Consider the following 15,307-nt stretch of genomic DNA (forward strand, 5'->3'; position numbering starts at 1 on the left):
TTAGATTGACCTTTTAAACACATGTATTTAAATACATCATAATAAAGACTAATGAAAAAAGAAAATAAACATGCTGTATTAATATGAAAAAAAGACTACAAAACATAATGGGAAGTAATTTAAGAAAACCAAATAAATGGGAAAACGTCCTTTGTGGATAAAGACTTAACTTTGTTAAGATGGCAATGACAATACTTCTCAGAATTATCCACAGATTAAACATAATCCCTGCAGACCTAGCAAGCTGATCCTAAAAGACTTATGCAAGGGGCCTAGTATACCCAAAACAATCTTAGGTAAATAAATTTGCAGAGGCCATAATCATCAGTTTCAAAACACACAACAAAGCTGCAGTAATCAAGACAAACCTGGCAGAAGAGTAAATATAGACATCAATAGTATATTTAACTGTTTAGAACTAAATGCTTATCTTTATAATAATAATAATAATTCATTTTGTCTAAATACCAAGAAAATTTGATGGAGAAAGGGGTAGCCATTTTAACAAACGGCAGTAGAATATGTGGTTATCCACATGCAAGTCAAAGAAGTTGTATTCTTACCCCACACCATATAGAAAATTATCTCTGAATGGGTCACATACCTAAACATAAAAACAAAAACTGTAAAACTGTAAGAATAAAATTAGGTAAATCTTTGTAATACTGGATTAGGTAGTGGCTTATTTTATATAGTATCAAAAGTACAAGCAATAGAAGAAAAAAATGGATACAATTAACTTTATCAAAATTAAAAACATTTGTGTTTCAGGTGTACTATCAAGAAAGTGAAACAACCCTCTGAATGGGAAAATATTTGCAAAATGTATATCTGATAAAATATTTGTTTTCTATGTATGGAAAGATCTCCTTGCCACCTAAAATAAAACTACAATTCAGCTTTAACAATTTTTAAAATGGGATTTCAATAGACATTTAATCAATGAAAATATGTAAATGCTCAGTAAGCACATCAGTAGATCTTTTCTTTTGTCTTATTACTCATTAGTGAAATACAAATTAAAGGTGCAATGTTATACTACCTTGTACTCACTAGAATGTTTAAAAGTAAAAAGATAGATACTGAGAACTATTGGTAAGGTTGTGGAAAATTTGGTACCCTCATATATTGCTGATGGGGTCATAAAATGACACACCTGCTTTGGAAAACAATTTGGCAGGTTCTCAAATGGTTAAACATAGAGTTACTAAACAACCCATCACTTTCACTCTTATGCATATATCCAAGACAAAGGAAAATGTATGTCCCCACAAAAAATGTGTTCATGAGTATTTATAGCAGAATTATTATTAATAACAAAATATAAAAACAACCAAAGTGTCTACTACATGAGTGAACCTTGAACACATTAGGCTTAGTACAAGGAGTCTATCATAAAATGATACATACATATTGTATAATTTTATTAATGGGAGATATCCAGAACAGGAAAATCCATAGAGATAGAAAGTAGGTTATTGGCTGCCTGAGGTTGGGAGAGAAAATGGAGAGTGATTACTGGTGGGTACAAAGGGTTTTTTAGATGATAAAGATGCTCTAAAATTAGATAGTGGTGATGATCATTCAACTTGGTAAACATATATAAAATCACTGAATTACAGACTTTGAAAGGGTGAATTTTATGATGTGTGAATTATATCTTGATAAAGTAGTTATTTTCTAAAAGTAGAAAAAAGGAAAATCATTTATCTGAACCATGAAAAGAATGGAAGAATAGCTGTGCAGTTTGGATTGCTGCTGTTTTACTGTTCTCTCACAAATTCCAAATACAAATGTTGGTGAGACTTGTTGCATAATGGATTAAGGATGTCCTGTGTATAAATGATCCATAATTTCTAACTGAATTTGACAAGTAGAAGGCTTTAGCAAGCATTGGAAAGAAAAATGAATGTAGAAATCAATACATCTATTTTCCTACTTTTCTATCTTAAGTGGCATTTCTTCAAGTAAGCCAGATTGCTACCCCTCAGTGATGGACAGATGTATTATAATTAACCTGCCATTGGGTATTTGGATATTCTTTCTGAGTAATGGTGCCATGTTGAGTGTTTAGCTTACTGTTGGCTTCTGCTCATTCTGGGCATTCAGTAGAAGGGTAATCATATGAGCATACCATGTACCCCATGATATAGAAGAAGCTGGCCTAATGGAATTTAACAGGCCAGCTCAAGGGTCAGTCACAGTGCCAAATGGCAAACGATACCCAGCGAGGTTGGTAATTTTTTCTTCATTTTTTTTTTTTTCATCAATTACAAATCTAAGGTACTGTTTTTACTATAGGCCAGATTACATAGATTAGAGAACCAAGAGATAAATGTTAAAATGACCTCATCCTACCATTATACCAAATAATGTACTTTGAGATTTTTGGTTTCCTGTCCCTGCAACTTCGGTCTGCAATTCCATAGGTTTTAGTTTTCAAACAAGAATGTTTCTATCAGGGAAACAACATCAATCTTATTAAAATAGGTTTGATACTGCTTTGGGGATATTTTGGTATTCTTGAGGCTTTATACTCGAATATTCTTCCAGTCATCATAGATATAGGTATAGATATAGAGATAGACATAGATATAGATAGGCATGTATTATCGAGGAAAGTTTTAGTTGCTACTACACAATACTTGGAAGTAAGACAATGCTTGGAACTCTGGCGATTTCTTGTACCACTTCATGAGTTCAGGTCCTACATTAAAGATCACTGAAATATTTGAGTAATGTAATAAATGTAGTACTACTAATATGTCAGATGTTTTAAGAATAAAGTTGTCTTATCAGGGAAAATAACAAAATAAATAAGAGCTAATATTCCAACTGAAGACAACAGAAAAATGATATACTTGGTTAAACAGGAAACAATAAATGCAAATTTGTGTTGTGTTTCAAAAATGAGCTCTGTAGCAACAATATGTACATTTCTTTTCCCCTTTTCCTTTTCTCCACTACTTTGAATGAAGAGTATTGATTAGGTTGATTTAACATTTAGTTCATAGGTCATTGATATATCATGAGAAACTATAGCAGATGGTTATTTCACCTGGAAAAGTTAAACTCGAAATGGATATGTCTTGGAGATACTTCCTGGGTAGAAGGAAAGAGACCATTTCTTTATTCAAGTGTAGATGTCTCATATTAGGCTGAAATGGAAAGCCTTTTTTTTTTTTTGAGTCAAACATGCCAAAAAATTAAAATGCACTCAAGGTAGAACAAGAGGATTAGAGTGCCTTTCCTGAACCTGCATGGCCGAGAATTTTTTCTTTGCCAATCCTGGGTCCTAGTCTTTACTGCAGCTAGGTTGACTGCAATAGGGATATTTCCCAAGTGGCCTTAACAGCTGACTTCCAGCTAGATTTTACTCATGGGAAGAACCAGTGGAAGAATGGAATGCAATATTGTCCCCTGTATATGTGGGCAGCATCTGTGTCAGTGAATGAATCTCCTCCATAAAACTAGCTGTCACCAGACTCCCAACCTTACAGTTCTGCTGAGTAATGCCAGCCATTGTGCTCCAATTCTAATAGCACTTCCCATTGGCTTTCCTTCCTAGTTTTAGAGGTGGTTATATGTTGTTAATTTCTGAGTTGTCTTACTGTTCCCTGCTTGGATCCTAAGGTCTCTTATAAATTGTATATGCAAAATGCCTCTGATAAAATTTCCTTAAATACGGCCGGGTGCGGTGGCTCAAGCCTGTAATCCCAGCACTTTGGGAGGCCGAGACGGGCGGATCACGAGGTCAGGAGATCGAGACCATGCTGGCTAACACGGTGAAACCCCGTCTCTACTAAAAAATACAAAAAATTAGCTGGGCGAGGTGGCGGGCGCCTGTAGTCCCAGCTACTCGGTAGGCTGAGGCAGGAGAATGGCGTGAACCCAGGAGGCGGAGCTTGCAGTGAGCTGAGATCCTGGGCGACAGAGCGAGACTCCGTCTTAAAAGAAAAAAAAATTCCTTAAATATTAAATGCATTTCTCTTTTTTAAGTTAAATATTATCCATATGGTACCCCTTATACCCCATACATCTAGTAAAAACACTTGATGCACAAATTTTAATTATTTATAAAATAATGCATATGTGACCAAGATAAAAATCTACATAAAATCTTACAAAATCTACATAAAAGTAGATATATTAAAATTGCCTTACAATAATGGAGCTAATGTAAGATTTATACTTTTCATTTTTTTTTTTTTTTGAGAAAATAATATGCTGTGAATCAGACAGGCTTTTAAATGCAGATTAAAATAAGCAGTATTCAAGTCTCCACGAATACTGTCTTTTGGAATCTCATGTAGATTTTTCAAATCTTTAACCCTAATACTTGTCATGCAAATGACTTGTGATCTGGAACTGGCCACCTCTTCAATCAATCATTTAATGATGAAATTACAGCCTCTCTACCCTTTTGTCCTTTCTACTACTTCTGTGGTTCTCAACAAAGTATTATGTCGATATGCAGTATAATTTGAATTGGAAAGTGCTTTTTTGGAGAGCTATTGTAATACATTGTGCAGCACACAATTTTGTCTGGAGAATATTGGACTGTGCTGTGTACAGGATGCAGCATTAAAACTGAATACTGGCCATGTGCACTGGTTCACACACGTAATCCCAGCACTTTGGGAGGCTGAAGCAGGTGGATCACCGGGCCAGGAGATCGAGACCATCCCGGCTAGCACAGTGAAACCACGTCTCTACTAAAAATACAAAAAATTAGCCAGGCATGGTGATGGGTGCCTGGAGTCCCAGCTACTCAAGAGGCTGAGGCAGGAGGATTGCTTGAATCTAGGAGGCGGAGGTTGCAGTGAGCTGAGATCATGCCGTTGCACTCCTGGGCGACAGAATGAGATTCCATCTCATACAAAACAAAACAAAACCTGAATACTGAATACTGTGTATTTGTTAATGATTTGAACTAATTAATATGTATTAAATAAGGCTTGTTTCTTCGTTTCAATTTTTCAGTTATTTGGATTGCATGCATTTGTGAATGTGACCTTTTCTGATGTTGTTTTTCAAATTCTGATGTCATGCTCTTGGTTAATGTTTTTAAAAAGTGCATTTGTTTTCTTTAATAATATAAAATTATTCTTGATGCAATTTTTTTATTTCCATGACTCGGACCTCATAATGGAGGGAATGATTAAAATTTATTTTAAGAAATGGCTTTGAACTCAAGTTCATGTCATAGACTTTGATAATCGGAAGCCATAAATAGATTTGCAAAATGTCATTGTATTTCTTAACGTAACAAATAACAACCAATTCTACTCATAGCTGAATTGCACAATGATTTTGATGATTCTGTTTATTTCAGCTAGTCTTTAAGATGTATGTCATTACTCAAGCTTCATCCTCAGTGGTATGAAATAAAGTAAAATGAGGTTATTTTGCTTATGTTAGTTAATAATGTCCTCACTTCCCAAATCATTAAAACAAGGAATAAACATGAAAAATGCTGTATCTGAAAAATCTTTTTGGCATTTATTTCTGAATTATTCTCCCTTTGGAGCCCCATATTCTTTGTTTTACTCACTATAATCTCTAAACCATTTTCTACCAAATATCTGGCCCTATCTAGTCAGGGTACTCCATTGTGTACTAAATTCCTTTCTCTCTGTGTCAATATGGTTGCTGATGATATATCCATATATTTAAATAACTTTATCATTACAGAGAAATAAAAAAGTGACTTAGGTGTTATTAAACATCATTTGCTCAAGCAAGGTTCACATATAAAAATGTGTGCAAATAAGTATGTACTCAGTACTACAAAACTCTAAATGTATTCTAGGTAAGCTATTCTGGTATTTGGTATTCAAGTTTAGAATTGTAAGTTAACTGAAAACATTATTGAGGCATTTTATTGTAAATTATGACATGTTTCTATAGGATAAATTTCAACCAATTATATTTAATTGTTGGAACTATAGTATCATCAAATCAGAGTCTAACATCTTCGTTGCTGAAATTCAGCAGAGGAAGAAAGGCCTGGCTGTGAATTTTGAAACTTCTGCAGTGCTTATTAACGTAAGAGCTGAATTTGATATGATGCTTCTTTTATATCATGGATTCTGTCATCTGAGTTGTACTTGCACTCAAATCCTGTCCTTGTTCAAACATCCTGGTATTAGAAAATAGAAAAAGTAAACCAGATGAAATGGGATACCTTGTCCATATAAATCTAAAAACTTAGAACAGGATAAATTACTGTTAATTTAAGGCAGAATTTTTTTCTCAAATATAAAAATAATTATGAAATAATTATTCGAATGAATCAGAAATTTATATCTTTAAAGTTAAAATGATTCATAATTTTACTATTCTAAATCAATAAAGTGTAACTTGTGTAAATCACTGTTAATTTATGCCTAAATTATACAAATTAATAGGTTTAAAACTAATTTAATACAAATCAGTATTAAATTAATATTACTCATTAACTACTAAAATAAACAATTAGTCTGACCAAATAAAATGGTGATGCAATTAGGAAGATGTTTTAAAGAGAATACCAATATCAATTTGATTTTGGGTGATCAGAAAGAAAAATTTATTCAACATATATCTTGTTTTCCTGCTATAAAAAACACTCTTATTCTCTAGATTTACATCAAATTTTCAAAAACAAGAAAATTCACAAATGAGTAGAAATGAACACATTTTATATATGTATTAAACTCAATGTATTAAAAGTCATCTTATTTATAGACATTAAGGCAGGATCACAATAATGAATGCTCAAGCCACTATCTTTCTCTTCATATATATATATATAATATATATAGATAATATAAATATATCATGTATACAATCTTTTTAAATTAAAGAATGTATTACCTATACATACCCTAATATTTTCCTCCTATTTCAACTGTGTTTAACTTTTTTTGTAATTCTCCTAAATTAGGTATTCTTGTAAATAATACTTAATTGTAATACATGAAAGATTTTGCTTTTTGTGAACACATAGTTCATATATATATACACACACACACAGACACTCATGTGGCTTTGGCCTGTCAAATATACACTATTCTATATAGTGGATATAGCAGTGAAAAATTAGTTGAATATCTGCTTTGAAAGCTTGCTTTAATGTACGGGAACCAGGCAATAACAAAATAAAAATATAGACATATTATGTGTCCTGTAGTTACATGTGCTATGAATAAAATAAAACAGACTGGGGAGAGTAGAGAACACTAGGGCCCATAAGGGAAGTTGGTATTTTATAGTAGAGGAAATCTCTCTTCAAATGTGAGCAGGAAGCTAAAGTAAATGAAGAACCACACTACGTGGATATCTAGGATAAGAATTCTGCAGTCATAAAGGGTAGCAAATTCATAAGTTCTGAGATTGGAGATTACTTGGAGATTGCAATAAACACTAAAGAGGCCATTATGGGCCTATCACAATAATTGAAGAGAAAGATAGTGGTAGTGGCTTGAACCTCCATTACTGTGATCTTGCCTTAATGTCTGTAAACAAGATACTGTTAACACATTGAGTTTCTGTTGAGCTTTGCTTTTTATGGTCACATAGTTTGGGATGTATATCTTCATTGGGAGCATCTACCATATCAACTTGCTCTCCATTGATCTTGAAAGATGAAGCATTATTTTGGGGTTTCTAGTATCTTCTTGAAGTTGGTTAAACAAATTAGCAAAATTTTGATAATTAATTCTAATAGAAAAAAATATAATTTAAAAGTAAGTTTAAAAGGATGAAAGAGGGCCGGGTGCGGTGGCTCAAGCCTGTAATCCCAGCACTTTGGGAGGCCGAGACGGGCGGATCACAAGGTCGGGAGATCGAGACCATCCTGGCTAACACGGCGAAACCCCGTCTCTACTAAAAACACAAAAAACTAGCCGGGCGAGGTGGCGGACGCCTGCAGTCCCGGCTACTCGGGAGGCTGAGGCAGGAGAATGGCGGGAACCCGGGAGGCGGAGCTTGCAGTGAGCTGAGATCCGGCCACTGCACTCCAGCCTGGGCGACAGAGCGAGACTCCGTCTCAAAAAAAAAAAAAAAAAAAAAAAAAAAAGGATGAAAGAGAATAAAGCATATGCATATAAATATGAATACAGACAATTACATATCATTGGTGGTAGCATAAATGTTTATTATATATTTAAAATTGTTTATCATTTAACATCAATTATAAAATAGCAGTTTACAGTCATCAACAAATCTTGCTTATTAACTAGAAAAAGTTATATTTTATAACAAATGAAAAAATAACAAATAAATATAAAATAATTTTAATATTTTTCATTCTATTTTGATGACTCTGTAACATGACTTAACTCTAGATTTATAATGCATGTTTGAAAGGAATAGAATATATCATAGATCAATATTTTGCTTTCTTTGAACTATTATTTCATACAATCTGGAAGGAGTTAATTAAAACATATTATTGCTTATGTGTACATACACACAAACAGACAAACACTCTTAATCATCCTAGAAGCTGTATGGGATAATGGAAAGAATATAGGCCTGTGGTTAGGCTTATGTTTAAATCCTGTCTCGAGCAGTAAAATGTATACATGCTCCGGGAATGTGCTTAATTTGAACACTGTTTGAAGAATGGGGATATTAAATATTGATGACATTATCCATCATGAAAAGGTGATTTAAATATTAGTGATAACACATATAAAATAAGCACATACACTTTTAATTAACATTAATTATTAGTATTTTCATTGTGTACTTTTTATGCTATATTAAATAAGTCACATACATAGTCAAATACAAGGTAAACAAATGCAAAGCATGTAATCGAAACCCTTTAGGGAAACCCCATCATCTTTGAATATTATGGAAGTAATTTCTGTTATGTTTTGTTGGTTTTATAAACAATGATTTAGAGGATTTCTTGGTTTTCTTATTACTGAATATTAACGGATAAGAAATGTAGCTTATTCTTTGATTCCATGTTTAACAGATTCTTCAGCACTATGGTGTCAAAAATTGTTCAATAGGTGATAAATGGACAAATGAATTCAAATAGCAATAAATAAATCTGGATAAGTTCACCTGAGATATATGTCAAATATCTCTAAAGTAACATTAAATGCTTAACTTATGCCACATACATCGTCACCTAAATATTAAAATCATTTATTTTCTCTTTTTTCCATTCTACTTAGTGGGAAGCGACTAGCAATATAACAAATGTCTCAAACCTGGAGCTCTACTTTGATTGTTCTGTTCTAAATTATTTTATAAGTTCAGTTTTAAATACACTGAGGCCAAAAAAGAGCAATAAATAGGCTTGTGTTTTTGAAATAAAAAATACAAAGTTTCTGAGTTACTGCCATGTTGCATACCATAACAATGTATTAGTAATTAATTCAATTTATACGACATGTTTTTCTAATGATCTTTCTTACATACTATTAAATTTTTATTTTATATTTAAATTATTTCAAAGTGATGAAAACTAAACAGGAATTAAAAGACTGCTCTCTCAGTCTCAAGATAAAATTAACAGATATTATTAGTTTGCTTTTTGGAATAAATGGCAGATTTGAAAATTGTTTTTAAGTTTTCTTAGACTCTCCGACACTATCTTTTGCTCTTTCTTTTAATCTCCTTGCACACACACACCACACACACTACATACACATACTATTTTGGTTACTAAGCCCAGAACAACTATGGATATTTTGTGTTCTCTGTGGTAATCAATGGTCTCTGATGATGTGAAAGTTGGCATACACGTATGAACAAGATGCCAGGTAGTAAATACTATACTAAGTATATAGCACATGCTTAGAGTAAAATTCACCATTTAAAGTAATGGTGTCTGCCTTAAAAAGGATCATACAAAACATCAGGAAACATTTATTGCTCACTACTTTTTTCTATAAAATGAATTATGATAAATTCTTTAAAAGTCAGTGATATGTGTTATGTACTTTTGCATGTTTTTGTACTTAGAACTGTATCTTTTTCAAAGTAGCAGCCAAAATACATATCAATTCCTAGGCAGTGGCCAACGACCTAATCACTTAATCAGCATTTAAAAATAAATAGCCGAAAGAGCGTAGGTACAGAGGTATGTCAATGAACAGATGGTAACGAGCATGCAGTGATATGATTTTTATCACATAAATAAACATCCACCATGAAAAAGTACTAAACAGTCGAACAGACTAAAAAACTTGGTGAGCTGATCATTCACCAAAGAGCTGGTAAAAGGGACACAATAGCATAGAGTAGCCATGGTGATAGATGAAAGATATAGATGGGACCAATAGCATAGTCTCACTTACCAAAGCCAGCTTTGTTACTGCTATCCTTGAATGTTCAATCTTTAAGCAAAAAAGTCTAATGCTGAACCTCCAGTATGGCATCATTCCTTGAGAAGTTAAAAAGCCATTCGATTACAAATCAAGTGCATTGGGACCCTTTCTTCTTTCAGAGTCCACAGTTTGTTTTTTTGTTTTGTTTTGTTTCTATTTTGTTTTTCTTTTTGTTTTGCATTGTTTATTTGTACAGTGATAGATACCTATTATGCACATGAGTTACCTTCCCTGTAGATAGAACCTTAGTCAAAAACTCTATCTGGAGGCTTCCAGCATTCCTTACTAACAGACATAACCCCTCTTCCCCCACCAAACAAAACCAAAAACCAATAACTTCCAATGAGACAAAAGTTCACAGCAATGAAGGTGTAAAATTAGACCCAATACCAAAGAATTGTATCCACACATCCTGGAGCACTGAAACTGCCTCCTAGGATCAGCTGAAACACAAGAATAGGGAAATATTCTTTGAAAATAAGGCATTATATTTCAGATAGAGTATACTCATTAAAGCAATAACCTCTTTGTGTTGTTGTACCCCCAAAAGAGGAGTGAATGGATCCAAAAACAAAGAGAGGTAACACGGCAGGCAGAGGTTGCCGTGAGCCAAAATGGCACCACTGCACTCCAGCCTGAGCGACAGAGTGAAACTCCAAGGGAGCCGAGAGGTGAGGGTAGGACTGGCTTTATATACCATCTCACTCACTAGGATCTCTGTGGTTCCTGCCCATGCAAATCTGGTTCCTCGGGTTTAGAAGTCCTGTTCCCCAAAGTAAGAACACTCTTGCCTGAGAACACAGCAAGTGTTCCATAATATTACAAAGTTATGATTGCCACCATCACACTTTACCTTATTCTGTTCAGGGAACAATAGGAGAAAGGAGGAGTCTCAGCCATGATAGGTTTGTAATTCATATCAGAAGTTGGATATAGGGCTGCTTTTACGCAAAGCAGATGGGATATTTACAGAACACAGTTGATCCACTTTGGTACCTCTTGGTACTCTCTTGCTTTGTTGTAAATTTGCGTGCCTGTGTGCAGCAACCCAAGCTGAAAAGAGTGCATTCTTGAGGGCTTATACCCTTCAGAATGAAGGTTGAATCTAAAATGTGTCTCTTATTAATAGTGTATAGTTGGATCATGGTGGGTTTCTTCTTTGTTTTAATCTCAGTTTCTTTTTTAATTAGAATGACTAATCCATTTATACTTCATACATTTATTAATAATGTGGGATTCACATCTGTCAAATTCGTAGTTGTTTTCTACATGTCTTAGGTCATTAAGTTTCTCTATTCCTGTCTTCTCTTAAATAGATATTTTCTAATGTTCATTTTAATTCACCAGATGTTTCTTTTTACTATATTTTAGGTTATTTTCTTATTGGTTTCTTTGAGGATTACAATAAACATGTTACCTATAATCATATAGTTCAGATTTATAGCAATATACAATATACAATATATAATATGAGCAATATACAATATAAAATATGAATATAGCTCCATTACTTCTCTCATCCTTTGTACTAGTAATGGTACATTTTATAATTATTGCTGCACATAGGTAGATACATGTTTTAAACTATATTCTTTGTCATGTGTGCCCGTGATAGACTCAACTTATTTAGCTTATTGATCAGGTAATAATTGAACAGAGGATTCTACAAATAACTTGAATGAGTAAGACATATGAATTATTAAGGAGAAGAAGAGTTACAAATAAAAACTACACTGATACTGTTTTTATTATTATTTTTACCTATGTAGTTACCTTTTCCATATACTTTCTCTTTATTCTTAGCATAGATTCAAGTCATTCAGCAGTGTTTCTTCATTTAGCCATATGTTTCTTTACTATTTTTTAAAGAGTTGGGCTACTAGCTATGAATTATCTCAGGCTTTCTTTTTAATTAATTCAAGACTGTCTACATTTTTTCTTTATTTTAGAAGCATAGTTTTGCTGAATAGATAATTATTTATTGACAGTCTTTTTTCCCAACACTTTAATATGTCATTCCACCACTTCATGGCTCTAGTGCTTCTGATGATTAGTCAGCTGTTGAACTTATTGAAGCTCCCTTGTATATTTTGAGTCATTTTTCACTTGCTGCTTTAAAAATTATCTGTTTTGTACTATGCTCACCCCTGGGTGATGGGTTAAATCACACCCCAAACCTCGGTATCACACAATATACTTTTCTAACAAACCTGTGCATGTAGCCCCTGAAGCTAACATAAAAGTTGGAAAAAAAAAATATGTTTTTGACTTTCAGCAGTTTGACTATGACGTTTCTAGGCATTTAGGTTTAAACTCTTTGAGTTACCTCCTTTGGAGTTTTTTGAGCCTTTTTAGTGTATCCATTAATATGTGTGTGTGTGTTTTTGGGTTTTTTTGTTTGTTTGTTTGTTTTTGTTTTTGTTTTTGTTTTTGTTTAACGCTCTTGGAAAGTGAAAATTAAGGCAATGTTTAGACTTTCCAAAGTCACAAATATTATTTCTGCCACTTTTTGTCTCCCTTTTCTTCTGACACTCTCAATACATATCAATAAGCATGATGATGCCCTGGAGGTTACTGGCGCTCTGCTTATTGTTCTTTCTTTCTTTTTTTCTTTTTTTTAAAAAAAAGATTAAATAAACTTAATTGGTATATCTTTGAATTTTATGATTTGTTCTTTTGCCAGATGAAAATGTTGTACTTCTGTTTCATTTCAATCATTGTACTTTTCAAATTTAGCATTTACATGTGGTTTTCTCTTTTTAAAAAAAAAATTATATTTCTTTATATTGTCATTGTAAACATCATTCTGTATTTTCTTTTAATTCTTCAAATTAAAATAATTTTAATTTTCTCTAGTTCTTTGAACATATTTTATATATATATATATATATATATATATATATATATATATATATATATATTTTGTAGCGGTGAGTCTTTCTGGTAAAGACCAGAAAATCTACTAGACACATTTTAAAAGAGTTGTAAAACTGAACAATATCTTCTAATAGCTAATTTTAAAACTTTTGTCTAGCAAGTTCAACATCTGGGCTTCATCATTGCAGTTTCTATTGACTATTTTGCTTTGCTTTTCTTCTGTGTATGGTTCATATTTTCCTGTTTCTTTTTGTACCACATTTTAAACAATCACACATACTAAATAATATAGCAACCATGGGAATCAATTTTATACCTTGTCTTCAGAGTTTTGTTATTGTTGCTATTATTTTTGTTCTTTGTTCATTTGATGACTTTCCTGAACTAATTCCTTAAAATATTGATATACTTTGGATGTGTGTTCCCACCCAAATCACATATTGAAATGTAATCCCAATGTTGGAGGCAGAGCCTGGTGGGAGATGACTAAATTATTCAGGTGGAATTCTCATGAGTGGTGATAATGATTTGACTCTGTATCCCTACCCGAATCTCATCTTGTAGCTCCCATAGTTCCCACCACTGTCCTCCAGACACCAGGATGTTAGATCCACCAACAGCTTGAACCCTGTGCCTGGAAAAGCCACCGACACTCAACACCAGCCAGTGAAAGCAGCCAAGAGGGAGGCTACAACCTGCAGAACCACGGGCCAGAGCTGCCCAAGACCAAAGGAACCCACCTCTTGCATCAGCATGACCTGGAAGTGAGATGTCAAGTCAAAAGAGATCATTTTGGAGCTTTAAGATTTGACTACCCTGCTGGATTTCAGACTTGGAAGGGCTGTATCTACCCAATGCTTGTACTCCCACTGTATCTAGAAAGCAACTAACTTGCTTTTGATTTTACAAGCTCATAGGTGAAAGGGACTTGCCGCCTTTCAGATGAGGCTTTGGACTATGGACTTTTGAGTTAATTCTGAAATGAGTTAAGATTTGGGGGGACTGTTGGGAAGGCATGATTGATTTCTAAATGTGAAGACATGACATTTGGGAGTGGCCAGGGTCAGGATGATATGGTTTAGCTGTGTGTCTCCATCCAAATCTCATCTTGTAGCTCTCATAATTCCCATGTGTTGTGGGAGGGACCCGGTGGGAGATAATTGAATCATGGGGCAGATATTTCCCATGCTGTTCTCCTGGTAGTGAATAAGTGTCAGGAGATCTGATGGTTTTAAAAAGAGGAGTTTGGGTCTGGTGTGGTGGCTCACGCCTGTAATCCCAGCATTTTGGGAGGCTGAGGCTGGAGTTCAAGACCAGCCTTGCAACGTGGTGAAACCCCTCTCTACTAAAAATACAAAATTAGCCTTGTGTGGTGGCACATGCCTCTAATCCCAGCTACTCGGGAGGCTGGGCCAGGAGAATCACTTGAACCCAGAAGGCAGAGGTTGCAGTGAGCCAAGGTCGTGCTACTGAACTCCAGCCTGGGTGACAGCACGAGACTCCATCTCAAGACAAAAAAACAAAAACAAAAACAAAACAAAACAAAACAAACAAAAATGGGAGTTTGTCTGCACAAGCTCTATATATCTTTGCCTGGCGCCATCCACTTAAGATGTGACTTCCTCTCCTTGCCTTCTGCCATGATTGTGAAGCCTCCCCAGCTACGTGGAACTGTAAGTCCATTAAACCCTTTTTCCTGTATAAATTACCTAGTCTCCGATATGTCTTCATCAGTAGCATGAAAACAGACTAACACAAATGGTTTAGGACCACCTACCTTGGTGCTGTCCCCATTATAGTGAGTGAGTTCTCATGAGATCTGGTTGTTTAAAAGTGTATAGCACCTCCCCTACTTGCCCTCTTGCTCCTGCTTCAGCCATGGGAAGTGACTGCTCCTACTTTGCCTTCTGCCATGAGTAAAACTCCTTGAGGCCTCCTCAGAACCAGATGCTGCCATGCTTTCTGTATAGCCTGCAGAAGTGTGAGACAATTAAACTTCTTTTCTTATAAATTACCCAGTCAAAGATATTTCTTTATAGAAATGCAAGAACAGCCTAATACTTTTATATATTCTTTGTCATATGCAGCCATAGTAG

At 34.2% G+C, this 15,307-nt stretch overlaps 1 non-coding gene across 1 annotated transcript; it reads right to left on the minus strand.

Moving 5' to 3' along the window:
• Nucleotides 1–13,265: 13,265 nt before the first annotated feature.
• Nucleotides 13,266–13,327, minus strand: LOC126954041 (U7 small nuclear RNA). Its single transcript, XR_007725494.1, has one exon. It is a non-coding gene; the product is annotated as a U7 small nuclear RNA (small nuclear RNA).
• Nucleotides 13,328–15,307: the final 1,980 nt, after the last annotated feature.

This window comes from Macaca thibetana, chromosome 4, assembly GCF_024542745.1.
Source record: "Macaca thibetana thibetana isolate TM-01 chromosome 4, ASM2454274v1, whole genome shotgun sequence".
In the NCBI taxonomy this organism is placed as follows: Eukaryota; Metazoa; Chordata; class Mammalia; order Primates; family Cercopithecidae; genus Macaca; species Macaca thibetana.